The sequence below is a fragment of the Pseudoliparis swirei genome, chromosome 4 (assembly GCF_029220125.1).
Source record: "Pseudoliparis swirei isolate HS2019 ecotype Mariana Trench chromosome 4, NWPU_hadal_v1, whole genome shotgun sequence".
In the NCBI taxonomy this organism is placed as follows: Eukaryota; Metazoa; Chordata; class Actinopteri; order Perciformes; family Liparidae; genus Pseudoliparis; species Pseudoliparis swirei.
Genome location: NC_079391.1, coordinates 25,351,206 through 25,360,550, shown reverse-complemented (window position 1 = coordinate 25,360,550; position 9,345 = coordinate 25,351,206). Strand labels below are relative to the sequence as shown.

Genomic DNA, 9,345 nt, shown 5'->3' with positions numbered 1-9,345 from the left:
TCCCCGTGGCAGCGTGGGTTCCCTCCGGGTTCTCCGGCTTCCTCCCACTGACCAAAAACATGCAGCAGGTTAACTGATGTCTAAATTGCCCATAGGTGTGAATGTGAGAGTGAATGGTTGTCTGTCTCTATGTTTGCCCTGAGATGGACTGGCGGCCTGTCCAGGGTGTCCCCTGCCTTCGCCCTATGTCAGCTGGGATCGGCTCCAGTGCCCCTGCGACCCTAATGAGGATGAAGCGGTATTGATAATGGATGGAAGATCATAACAACCAATTGACCCTACGAGCTGGTGCATCTACAAGTGGCCTGAATCCTACTCAATCAAAACAAATGTGAGTCATGCCTGTGTGTTCATATTTGACTCGGTTATGATTCTGAGAAGAAGTGCAATTGTGTACAAAATTAGGATTTTGGATTCCTCGATGTTTAACCAGATGGCCAGAAAAACTTCAACTTTACATGCTGCTGGTAATATTTATAATGGGGATATATTGGTCGGCTTCTTTTGCAGTTTTTTTGTTCCATACCCCTCAAATTCATTAATGCAACTTTAAACACCCCGCTTGTATCTGCCAGTAGGAGCTGCCAGTGTGATGCTGCCTGCTGTAGATATAACTGCTCTCTAATATCTCACCATTTTCCTTTGGGCCTTGACTCAGTTTAAGTCTTCAACTCATACTGGCATAAAACAAAGACTAGGCCAGACATGGGCAAACTACGGCCCGCGGGCCACATCCGGCCCGTTAGGCTTTTTAATCCGGCCCGCCGAACTTGTCCAAATCGCGACTTTGTTTACTTCCGGTGTGCGTTGGCACGGAAAGTACTCGTCACACAAAACCCTTCACCATGATTTGTCAATCCGTTTGTCTGTCAACATTTTGCTAAAAAAACCAACCAATGAACACTCAGTAAATCACAAGGCACCCGCCCACCACACAGGTGAGACTAATTTAGAAACAGCTGCAGTGATTTTGGCAGCAGCGCGGAGCCTGGAGGGGCTGCAGAGCCACAGGAGGAACACGCAGCCAGAAGAGAGCCACTTGGACCGGGTAAGAGTCTTTACTACACGTTACGTGTCACGGTGTCCGTCCCGGTGTCCGTAACTTGTGCGCGGTGCTGACTAGTCTTGTATTTTACAGAGAGGATTCACCAGCGCAGCCTGCAGCGCAGCCTGCCCGGCCAGCAGAGAGGTCTCATGACACGATGACATGATGTTATTATAGTGAAGCCATATTGTTAATAGTCAATAGTTGTGTTCTGTTTTCTATTTCACAACATGTATATAATGTAGATTTTTTTTTTTTTATGTACAATACATATTTATTAAAAAAAAAAAATGTAATGGTCATTTTTTATTTGCACACACCCCATGAAACTTTATCTGCAATATGAAGTAATTTCTCAGTCCCATCTTTATCAGTTTGGTGAATGTGTGACAGACCACATCATTTTTACTAAAAAAACGTTAATACAAAATGTGGTTTTCCTCATTTATTCAATTCAGTTTATTTGTAGAGCCCAATTTCACAAATTACAAATTTGTCTCGGAGTGCTTTACAATCTGCATATAGACATCCCTGACCTTTGACCTCACATCGGATCAGGAACAACAGAGGAGGATCCCTCTCCAGGATGGACAGGTGCAATTACATGTATCTAGCATTGTATTCAGATATTTCACTGCTTTTGTGAACCTATGACCTTTGGTAAACCAATTTCAAACACCAAAACAGTTCGTCCACATGAGTAAAGGTGTGTTTTCAGAAGAGATATGAATAATTTTTAAAAATCGAACTTCAATTGTCAGCTTTAGGGTCATATTTTCTCGAGTAAAGCGTTGTCAGTCTGTTTGTGACGGGTTCATACACATGCTGACTAGACGCCGCACATCGCCCTCACTTTAAAGACCCCTTTCTAGTTTCTGCTGCAGGCAGGATATTTAATACAGTCTATCTCTCAGGACAATCCGTCCATTATTTTGCGGGGTTTAAAACCATTAGAAATTATTGAGCTTGAGTATTTCGTTGGGTAATAATTTGTTTTGAATGTTGAAAGTGATTCCATTGATCTCTTTCCAGTAAATGTTGATTACTTTAACTTTGCACCTTAAATTGAAATGTATAAAAAACAGACGCAATCTCCAGGTTTAATAAATTACATTGCGTGTCCAAATGCTCCTGGCCCGGCCCCTCTGTCACATTTTAGAACCGAATGTGGCCCGCAGGTCAAAAAGTTTGCCCACCCCTGGACTAGGCGTACTGGGTGGAACAGTAAATTGCATTTCCTGGGGCGGTCTTCTATCACCCATTCTAACCTCATAACTACTGTTGAACAGTTGAGAGAGTAATTAAAATCTTCCCTGCCTATGATTCTGTGCGAACTGCTACTTAGCGCAGAGGTCAACAGTTAAAGCAGGGAATCTTTAACTGTGTAATGAAATACACGGAAGAGGGGGTAAAAGGAGAGGCACATTAAAACATTGCGACATGTAGAAGTGGCCGGTGACAGTGATGATGCCTTCAGGGAATGCTAAAACTTCTCTAACGGGTAAATCCTGCCATATAATCAGTTATATCAGCAATGCAAACTTTTCTTTCATTGACAGAAAAGCAAAGAACAATAGTGAAGACTTCCATAGCTGGCCACTATTGTTCTGATGAATACATATCATTTATCAAATGGTTGCCCCAGCTAGAGCTTCTAAAAAAGATGTTGAATAGTCACCGTGATACAATAGCTCACGTTTGATGCTGCTAAGATTGAGCCGTGAGAATTGTAAGCATGTTGCTGACAGAACGGACAGCACGATGCATACCAACAAGGTCAGGTACTGTCTTCATGGATGCAGCACGCCATCAAATGATTTGTCATGTAACGCTTTGGAGATATTTCAGGAAGTGATGCTGCATTCAAATCAGATGGAATGGAAGAGTCTCAGCGATATCCTGCTGTAATGTTGACACACGTACAACTCTGTAACCGTTTACGGTTACTTTCAACCGACATGACCGTGGTACAGTGTTGCGTAGATGCTTGCCACAGGTGTATTTCTTATCGAAGAGATAATAGATAACATACGGTACTACATTGCACAATTCAGCGGTTGGTTTATATACTATGTTGCATTTGTCTCCATCCACCCAAACACATCTCAAGTTCTCTGTATCACTCCTGCAATCATGAACTTTCTTCAATTAAAAAAAAGTTTGATAAGTTTAGCCTCCTCTTCACTGCCCGGAGGCATCCCCATCACTCAATCGGAGCAGGAGGAACTGCCAAACAATTTAACAGTCTGCACAATGAACAGCATGGATCTTATTACATTTTAAAACATTCTGTCACAGTGGAAGCAAACGTGTTGGATTCAGCTTTCAGTGCTGAGTCAATAGAACCAAAGGTGGCAGAAGCTCAGTCTGATGGTGCCCGGGGCTGACTCGCCACGAGCCAGAGCTGCACGGTGCCGGGAGCCAATGGCTGCAATCGGTCTGGTAGCGCTCATTGAGCAGATGACGGATGCTACGTGATCACGGGGGGTTGGGATTTGAAACCTTCGTAGTCAATAAACTTGAAGCAATATTATAGTCAACTGTTGCATAAGTAGCTTTAGAGTAAAGGATTGGTCATGCAGATTGGTGGACTAAAATAACAAGTTGACTGCTTATACTTAATAGATACTTAGACGTGATTTATTAACTGGTTTAATGAAGTTGTGTTTTGTAATTTGTTGATTTGCACAGAAAAAAAGAAAGTGGAATAAAATAATAGTGTTAATGATAACGCTGCTGTTAATGATGATAATGCTGCCAGCGACACATCTGTGCTATCGGATGATTTGATGATTTGTTTCTCACCTACAGCAACATTTTCATCTGCTAATAGCTTATACAAAGTAGAAATAACCCAAATAAATAAATAATGAAGAAAAACATTTACCATGCACACTGTAAAATGTAATAGTAAAGTTTAGTTAAAAATATTAGTGAGCTTTACTCATTTCTGCTTACTTTGTTGACCTTACTTTAAGAAACTTAGTAAAGAACACTTTTTGGTGAGTAAAGTTATTAAATTTATTATCTCAAGTAAGCTTTACTTTAAAAAAATGAGTGAGGCGGACTCGGAAGAAACTCGGGTGCACTCGGCAGCACTCGGCTCAAATACGCATGCGCAGTCGACCACTGAAGACGTTCTTTGCTCGAGACGGATTGGCGGCAGCGAGAAGGCAGTGCAGGTGTGCGAGTTACTTTCAGGTAAGTTTCAGCGTCTCAATAACGTTTTGCCGTTCATGTCCTTAGTAAACATCGTCGTATCTTCGCCATATTGTTCATATGTATATTCGTAGTTGAATGTTAACTTTGAGCGTTTAATGTAAGCTAGCTAGACCGTCAAAACAAACGAGTCACAATGTTAATGGCGGACATCGTCGTGGCTGTCTCACTCGTGTGCATTAACGCAGCACTACGGGAGTCACACAACGCTACTGTCACTGAGTTAAGAGTGAATGTAATGTCAGCAGGGTTGCCAGGTCTGTGTGACAAAACCAGCCCAATGGCCAATCAAAACCAGCCCAAACCAGCCCAATGGCCAATAAACAGCCAATATCATATCGAACAAAAATATATGCCTGTAAAACATATACAGTGCTTTTAAAGTCCAACAACATTGCTATCATTTCCAAATGTATTGTAATACAAAAAAAAAAAACAAGCCCAATATCAGAACTCAAAATATGCCTGTGCCAAACCATATACAGTGCTTTTAAAGTCCAACAACATTGCTATCATTTCCAAATGTATTGTAATATCTACAAAGTAACAACAAATGGTTAGTATGCCAGCATTAAAAGCAGTTTTCCGAAACAGTTATTTCACCTAGGTCCTAAAATGGCCTTGTGTAATTAGATACAGTATATTATCATAAATAAAATATAGCTCTGTGAAGGTGTAGACCAATTCACTGACGGACAAACTAACCTGTTACTTTGTCTTGAGGCTTTCTCCTTTTCTCTCTTCCTCCCTGCCTGGACAACATGAATGTACTGTTTTACTTCATATGCATTTACTGTAGTTAATGCAATACCTTATTTCAACTGAAACACCTTATGTTGCTTCACTATATTTTTATCATATACTTATAGTTCAAACAATATACGACTCGACAACTGGAGAACGGAGCAGCATTTCGAATGTGTTTCCCGTTTTGCTGTGGTTTTGGAGATCACTGTGGTGCGCAGAATCTCGGTTTTGCAGTACCGACAAAAGCTTTGGTATCATCCCCAGCCACACGTTCTATCCATTCTTTAATTCCGTTTCACTTTCCCATTCTTTCGTATATTTCTTCCCGTATTTAGCCCACTTACCGGGTGGCATGTTTCTCCAGTGTAGCTAGCTACACTAACTACCAGACCAGAGTTGGGATCAAGCGGGTCGCGGGAGACTGAGAGCGGCGAGAACTTTAGGTGCGTGTGTGTATGTGGGCGTGTCCCATGTCCATGTGTGTACGTGCTGATCTGGAGTCAGTTTGGTAGGATTTGGGTAGAAATAAATTATTTCATTTAAAATATGGATTTTTATTTAAAGATATTCATGTAATTTGCATGCAAAATAGGTCTACCCGAACCAGCGGACAAGAAATTCAACCCGCGGCAACACTTCAAAAGTAGCCCAATTCCGCGGGAAAACCGCGGACCTGGCAACACTGAATGTCAGGTTGAATGTAACTATAATGTAATGGTACTACTTTATAGACATGCGGAGTGATACGAAGGCATGTGTGATCAGAGGGGGGGCGTGTACAGTCGTCAGTCCGCTCTAGGAGTTACCCGAATCCAGTCAGTCACGGTGTTATGTATGGTTAAGCTAATAAAGATACTTGGAGATACAACGGGCTCAAAACCCTATTATTCCATAACACTACAGTAACGAGGAATAATTCAACCACAACCGTATGATGGAGAACTTCTCGGCCACAGCGAATGTGGCACAACGTTTTTTAATTTTTTACTTGAACATCATTTCTTATTTTGTGATATTTAATGGAAATGACATCCATTATAACCAATAGCAAGTTTGAAACTAAGCTCCCTGCCAACCTCCCTACAGACTATTTATGACTTCAATCTATCTATCTATCTATATCTAGGATAAGCATTTGTAATCATATTTGTCTGTGAAATCTTCCATTAAACTGATGGCTTTTAGCCGTAAAATGCATCTTGACGAGGAGTTATTTGCAGTTTGACTAATTGCTTTTGTTGTTTCTTTTGTAGGCTTTGAAAAACCTGGCAATGAATTGTAAGTATTGCTTATTTTCTTCTACACACTACTGCATAACACATGGAAGCGTTGCCAGATTGAGTCCATGTCTTCACACAGAGAGTCTCCTGTGACGACCATGAAGGGCCGATGAGGGGAGCTGATGTAATCTCTTCAATCTAGAAGCCACTAGTTTTCTGCCCAGTGTGATGTAGTATGTTGTAATGTGTTTACTGTAGGTCTAATATGACTACATCTTAATTTATTTCTCTTTCCGTTAGATTCTGGCTGAGTTCTGTCGCTTATCAAGCAAAAATCTGAGTTGCAATCAGAGTTCTTCAAAGATCTCGACAAATATACTCCTCGCTTCCTGGAGAAGTTCAAAACCCAGAGGGGGAAAGTGTCGGACAGAAACTTGAATATCTGCAACAAGTCACACCTGGGGTAAGTTTCTCAAGCAGTCATTTTTCTTTATGTGGTTAATAAAGTAGTCACAGCATTGCATGCAGAGCTGTCAAATGATTGTCCTTTAACACTTGTGAATTGTGTGTGTTTAAAATGTTTTTTTAGTGTACAGATGTGACTGGGAGGTGAACAGCAGTCCTCCGTAGCTCTCCCTTCATCCTTGGAGATGACAACGCAGACTTCTTCAAGAATTTGTAAGTAGACTTTAGTCAAAATTATTTAATTCCACACCACAGGATGCCCAATCTATCTCATGTGTTCTGCCTGTTAATCTTTTGTTATTGGCTACTTCTCTTCCAATCAGTGCTTCTACTTTTTGATTCACTTATCCCTGATTGGGGCCCTTTTAGTGGGATCTCCCGTCTTTCCAGTCAGGTCCAGTTGCAGCTCTCTAGTCGCCCCATTCAAAACCCAAAGGCCTTCAAAATAAAAAATTACAAATCATATCACACCTAAATGGGCATCTGTACACCTTCACATGTCTGCATGATGGTAGAGGGGTTCTACTAATATCTCCTGTTACCAAAAATGGGTTTTCACTTGTAACATTCTCGCTATTTCTTTGTTGCTTTTGGGCAATATGCTCGCTCTCCTGCCACAGGAGGTTCAGGAGCAGCCAATATGATGCAGGTGTGACGGCTGAAGATGGTAGGTACCTGTTCAGCCTCCTGTGGTAGGAGCACATTTCCCAGAAGCAGCAGTGACAAAGAAATATGGATGTTTACCACGAATATGGTTGGTTGCCCACGTATTAAACGTTGGTCTTTCTTTATTGAAGGTGTGAGTTTAGGATGGCATGAAGCTTCGACTTGACCCTATGGAAACACAGCAGATGCCACCAAAGGGTCCTGATCGGGGCGTGTTGTGATGCAACTAAATCGACCTGTTCTCAGGCCCTTCTACATTCTGTTTTTTACATTTGCTCTATTATTGTTGTTCCATTCAAATATCCCTATTTGTAAATATGATAATTCATATTCTTTATTATTAGCTTTTGCAATCATTCAGTGAATCACATGATCAATGAATTAATCATCGCACTCACTCCTGAGAATCTTTCACTTGATTATCTAATAATATCAGAATCCAGGTAACCATTGTGTGTTCTACCATAGAAATGCAATGTGAAATTTGACATGTAATTGTGTTTTTTATGCTGCTCTTGTTATTAGGACTCTGATGACCTTCTGGACATGTCCCACGCCTCCATTGGGACCCTGACAGTGCTGAAGACATCGTGGCCTCCTCACTCGCTGAACCTGGAGTCTACAGCTACTGCCATCGTTTTGGGAGGAACAGTCGTGATGGGTGACCGTGATAATCTTCCCCGTGCCGTGTGGCTACTCTTCGGACTTATTTACCCCTGAATTCGGAGTATCCTCAACGAGTGAGGAAGACCTTCTGAATTTATTCATAGAGTGCTTCTCACTTGGACCAAAACCCTAAAATACAATCACTCAAAAATCTACTGATGCCATAAGGGACTGTGTTCATGATGTGCAGTCAGGCCCGAGAACTTCACCCTTCTATCTCCAATTGAACTCTTTTCTAGAAAATGTCTGTTTTTGTTGTTTTTCTGTCGTGAAATTTAGCAAATGCTGAAAACGCTGTGTTCATCATATTTCTGCGTTACAAAACCTAATCTGGCAACATGTTCAGCGTTTTAAGCATGTTGTTTGAGTTTTAAAACATGTGTTTTTCTTCTAAATAAACGTCTTCCATTGTAACTGTTCTCCTTCTTTTGTTTCAACAACTTACAGTTTTTAGTTCAGCTTACTTGATCATTTTAAGGCAATCGGTTTCCTCACTATTTCTAAGTAATGGGATCTCATTGACTAGTAAAGTTAACTAGTTCTTATTAGTACTGTTTACTTAATATAACTTGGATCTTTTAAGTTGTCTTTTTTAAGTTAACCTAGTAACTAATAATTGTTAAGTTAACTATACTAATGTTTACTGCAATTACATGAGTTGCCTAAACTTAGTTTCTTTTAGCTTTAAGAACTTAAAATTATTGAGCTACTTTACTTAGAAATGTTGAGGCAATCGGTTTCCTCACCTTTTTCAAGTAAAGTCAACTTATTACATACTTAAAGATTTTTAAGTTACCTTCACTCGTATCTTTTAAGTTGTCTGAAATGACATATTATGAGTTGACTGAACTTATGTTTACTCCAATTACATCATTTGCCAAAACTCATTTATTTTTAGTTTTAAGAACTTAAAATTATTGAGCTACTTTACTTAGAAAATTTGAGGCAATCGGTTTCCTCACCTTTTTCAAGTAAAGTTAACTCATTACATTTTACAGTGCAGCTCTGCCGAACCTAGCATTTTACTGTGGACAAAGCACCAGAATGGTTTAGAAAAAGTACGATCGGGAGAGCAAGGCACAGCAGAGGTGGATCTTGAAATGCCTCTCAGAGGAGACAGCACTATGGTTCATATTACAGCGGACCTGCATTCTTTACTTAAGTGTTTGAATTGTTATCCCATTCTGCTTGGGGAAAAAAAGCTCATCCAAGATGATCCCATTTCAGGCTTTTACAATCCCCTCTCTTCATTTTAGGTTTATCTTCTCAACCACAATGACAAATTTGACACACCCACAGATAAAGAGACAGCATCAG

The 9,345-nt window shown here is 40.5% G+C and overlaps 1 long non-coding RNA gene across 6 annotated transcripts; it reads left to right on the top strand.

The window, feature by feature from the left end:
* The first annotated feature begins 4,151 nt into the window (after nucleotides 1-4,151).
* Nucleotides 4,152-8,442, top strand: LOC130192797 (uncharacterized). 6 transcript variants are annotated; one of them, XR_008831449.1, is made up of 6 exons: nucleotides 4,165-4,246; nucleotides 6,265-6,289; nucleotides 6,532-6,694; nucleotides 6,821-6,909; nucleotides 7,317-7,363; nucleotides 7,494-7,881. It is a non-coding gene; the product is annotated as an uncharacterized LOC130192797 (long non-coding RNA). The 6 variants fall into 6 exon arrangements; XR_008831447.1 differs by having other exon boundaries at nucleotides 4,152-4,246; nucleotides 6,821-7,363; XR_008831448.1 differs by lacking the exons at nucleotides 7,317-7,363; nucleotides 7,494-7,881 and adding an exon at nucleotides 7,888-8,442.
* Nucleotides 8,443-9,345: the final 903 nt, after the last annotated feature.